Raw genomic sequence first — 4577 nt, 5'->3', positions numbered from 1 at the left:
TCAGATAAAGTGTAAGAAACTAGGTAACTAGGCTCTACTGGATTCTCCTCCCAACCTCCCTTTATAGGTGGGCTCCTAGCCCCTTGCCCTAGACGGATCCCCTGTCCACACTGCCTAGCCCGGTCCTTGGCCGTAGTCCTTGCCTAGCCTAGTTCTTAGGGTACAGGACCCGTGTCCTGACATTACTCCCCCCTTAAAGAAGAGTTTTCGTCCTCGAAAACAAAAGTGGGAAACTTCTTCTTAAGAATACTGATGTTCTCGTTATTGACGTCCCATAAGTGAGCCAGTTGTCTATATGACCGATAATTGGTGCAGTGAGGAGGTTCAATGAAACCAAGAGGAATATCTTGATTTTCAACATTGTTGTCCATTTGCAACCACTTGGGTCTAAATGGTAACTCCATATATAACTCACTTGAGTGCTTTAAAGGAGTAACCACAATGAAGAGTCACTCGGGTTTAAATGGTAACTCCATTTATAACTCACGTGAGTACTGTAAAGGAGTAACCACAACTAAGAGTTGTCCAAAGGCATAACCAGTTTTCAGATCTTCTGAAGGTATTGGAACAATGCAAGGAAACCTTGGCGTAACTTTCCATGCAATTGTGAGCCAGATTTCCTACTCGTCTGAGTATCTTGAAAAGTCCGTTACATGTTCGTCCCTAATGAAGGTTACGTGCCAACGTACTTTGTCAGCACACCTGGTAAGTCCTTGACGTATGAAAGTATTGACACAATCTCCAACCCCACCACAAGAGGTGTTCAAAGTCGAAAATCGTACTTAAGCAAATTCTAGAATAGGGAGAAAATCATCTATCTAGAAATGCGTTGTGCTAACGTATGCTCTTAGCAGATCCTTTAGCACAAGATTACTCTTTGTAATCTTTGTAATCTCCCTATCCCCTTGGATAACTGACAGTACTGCGGTGTGTTTTCCTTACGGTTTACAGACAGTCATCCCAGATGGCTGGTAAACGGGAAAGCACCGTAGTGTTTAACATTGGTGAAGAATCAACAATGTCCGAAATAACCATCGTGGTTAACTTGAAAAAATCCAGAAACGCCCAAACTGAGCCATGACCTCTATTGGTGATTAGTGGATTTAAAAGTAATCTCAGAGAGATAGTGCACATAGAGTGCAAAATGCTTCATAAGCAACAACCTGTGGAATATGCATGCCGTTCCAAATCAGCCTTTGCGAAACACTAGGGCCCATAACACCTAGTGTGCATGCATTTAGCAAAAACTAACCCGAACCTGTATATCCACAATGATCCTTGCCAATACTTATGGCAAATGTGATGCGCCTAGCACACAATAAAAAAAATGTAAATAGTTCTGAAAAGAAACTAAATACTTTTAGTTTGCAATCTTTTGCAAGCCTTGCTGAAACGTCTGAATCACAATAAATGGTGAAACATTGCTCACTTCTAGATACAGCAATGAAACTTTTTCATTAACAGCTTATAGCCTTGCTATATGTATAAACAACCATCTGTAATGTTGTTTAGCAGTAATTGTACCTTAACAAGTCATTCTAAGTATCCGACAATTTCTGGCCATGAAATTGCTCCTGATACGTCGTGCTAAAAAATGGTCTAGAAAACAGATGTGACCAGCACCTAGGGACTTTGTCGTGACACATAATTGAAATAATGGCGCCAGTGTCAGTCCAGAGACTCATATTCTCCACATGTGGAATATGTCTCATGTAAGGATGTGTAAAAAGAACATCCTTTAAGTACAAGATGTACTTGTGGGTGGAGGTAACTGTAAACACTCTACGACGGGAGTGAGAGGGACCCTCATTCATTGCTCCACACTGGCTAAACCGAACTCCTTGAGTTCCTAGACCATGTTGTTCCCATGTGACAACATGTGCCAAATTGAACCCTACAAGTAGGTTCGTAACAGCGTAAGGCTGCAAGATAGATTGGACACTTGGCCCAAAGTACGTTGTGCCGACATGTCCTTGGCATGGCTCTGTAACGTTCAAGCGTACTTATACGTCTTGAAAAACCAAGCAAAGCATACTAAAAATGGAATAAAACCAAATCAATAGATGCGTACCTGGAGATTTGAACGTAATGTACACTGACCTGTGTGCAAATGGAGAGGAGCACATCCCCTACCTGAAAAACAAACAGCATTGCACTGGGAACCTTGGGGTTGCCTTGGAAATCCAAGCCCTTGGATTAGAATCTACGTAGTCAAACCCCTTGGTAAGACTCCTTGTAGAAACTGCTCAACTAGCAGATAATGGTAACCAACATAGTTAACCGTGTACGCAATGATTGGAATCAACTTGAAAGTGTGTCCGTGCGCTATCGCGTTTGGTAGATTGCAAAATTCTTTCCTTGAAAGTATAACTGGGAGAGATCAATTGCGATCCTCAATGCAAATCAACTGTGATCCTTAATGCCTATAGGGTGATGTAACAATCACCTGCCGGGGCTTACCCCAAAACAGTATGTCCATAGACACTCGTAGTGCTATAGAGAGAGCAGGAGACCCACACTTGTGAACTGCCGATCTCTTGTGGACAGCCATGCTGTCACAATTGATTGTTGCGTCTATACTCCGTGGTAGAGATCAGCTGGTGTGACTTGAAGATTATCAAAAACTCACTTGAGCGTCACACCAAAAACATGTAGTGAAAAAAAATGACATCCGAAACTTTCGTAATGACAAGACGCTTGCTTGTCAATCAACGTCAATGGCTACGCTACTAGGTAGAGCTGTTTGATCTTGAGAACAATTAAGGAATACCAACAAGTGGATCTTACCCTAGATTTAACAATGGCTCTTAGCCAGCGTGTGTGGCTCATAGCCCTTATGGTAATTAGTGTTCAATCGTTGAACCGATGAAGACTAATGTGGATGGCATCTTGCCCAATTACTAGCTGAGAGTTAGAGCATCATGGCTCAGGAGAAAACATGAAACAAACTTCGTAGAAAATTTTCATGTTGTACCTTAGAAAAAGAGGTGAAGAAAGAACAGAAGAGCATGCTGGGCTCAGGGACTTTCCTTAAATGTCTAGTTTGTGTGTGCCTAGAACTTGTGCGCTTAGACATCTTATGCCTGACTGGCAGCTTATCCTATAAGCATGCAACTATCTGACTATATGATGCTCGCATCGACTTAGCATTGGCACTTTGCCCGTACAGTAAGTCCTTGTAGTGTTGGTGTGTGTTGATAGCAACCAACAAGCAGAGTAAAAAATTCATCCTTAGTCTGTCCTTGACAGAGTGGCGAGTGTGATAGTGGAAGTGTAATGCATGAAATTGGTAGAATTAAATCCACCTCATTAGCATGCCTTGCATGCAAAAATGTAAGCCCTTATGGAGAGTGATGGCCTCAAGTGTGAGAAACCATAAGTGCCTTGCACAGTTGAGACTGGTAGGGATTCTGTAAGTTGATATTCCCAATTTTGGCAGTTCCCCAAAGCCGTGCTTCTTCTGGTCGTTGTTGTTGCAACCAGTTGTCATGAAATTTGGAAGGAAAAACTCATTCCAGAACAGTGCATAGCCATATCTTCACAGACGTCGTCGTATGTCCTATACCCCCGTCTGGTACATAATGAAAGAACCTGCAGGAGGAAATAACCTGCAAACACATTGCCTATCTCTTCCTAATCATGTATGGTCATACCATATGCCAAATTTGACGAGCTTCAATGGCAGATGTAGAAATTGAAGCCTTGCTTCAGGGAACTCTGTCTCGCCTCATTGCCAACAAAGGCTATTGACGACAGTTGTCATAGCCAAGAGAGTCGACGGTGTCAAATTGTAAATGTAAGTGAAAATGAGTAGAATACGCACAAGTTATGCAACTCAGACCGGCCTGGTTCTATGAATGATTTCCGTGACCGTCCACTCCATTGCATACGAGAGTTTATCAAGTACATGCGCAATAACTACTCTACCTCATGCTATCAAAGGCCTTGCCGAAAGACATAATATTGAGAATCATACCATTGCTCGATGCTCATCTACAGCTGAGCTAGCAAATGTCAGGTATTATCAAATATTGCTTGATCAAAGCAACAAGTTAACATACCGATTAACTGCCTTTGGCAGGGGAAACTATGGTGTTAGCTCCTAGCTATGGAATTTTCTTATCGTTTACAATCTATAGATTCGTGGGCGGGATCATACTGCCAATACATATTGAGAGTGGCGGACGGAGCCTTGCTCCTTGGGTAAAACATGGTTGATGTACCCCTTTCAAAATCGACCTTGTTGATATGGCCTATTTTACTTGTACGCCTAGGCCCTAGGGCGGTTACTTATCAAAAGCTTCCTATATCACGTGCGTTCAAGAGGTTATTAATAATACCTCAATATACATACTATATTTACACTACGTGCCTATTTAAAAAACCCCCACCCCCCTCTATATGCATACATTTTGATACATTTTGATCTTTTAATAATCCTCTCCGGTTAACTCACATGATAGCATACACATTCTAAAAAGTGACCTCCCCGGGGCCTAGGCAACCTTGCCTTGTAGGAGCCCATAACATTCCTGGTAGAGGGTAGTGTTGTTGGAGATCGGCTCCGTAGTCCGTGT

The sequence above is a fragment of the Adiantum capillus-veneris genome, chromosome 14, assembly GCF_014529385.1.
Source record: "Adiantum capillus-veneris isolate H3 chromosome 14, ASM1452938v2, whole genome shotgun sequence".
NCBI lineage: Eukaryota > Viridiplantae > Streptophyta > Polypodiopsida > Polypodiales > Pteridaceae > Adiantum > Adiantum capillus-veneris.
This window is presented reverse-complemented; position numbering follows the sequence as displayed.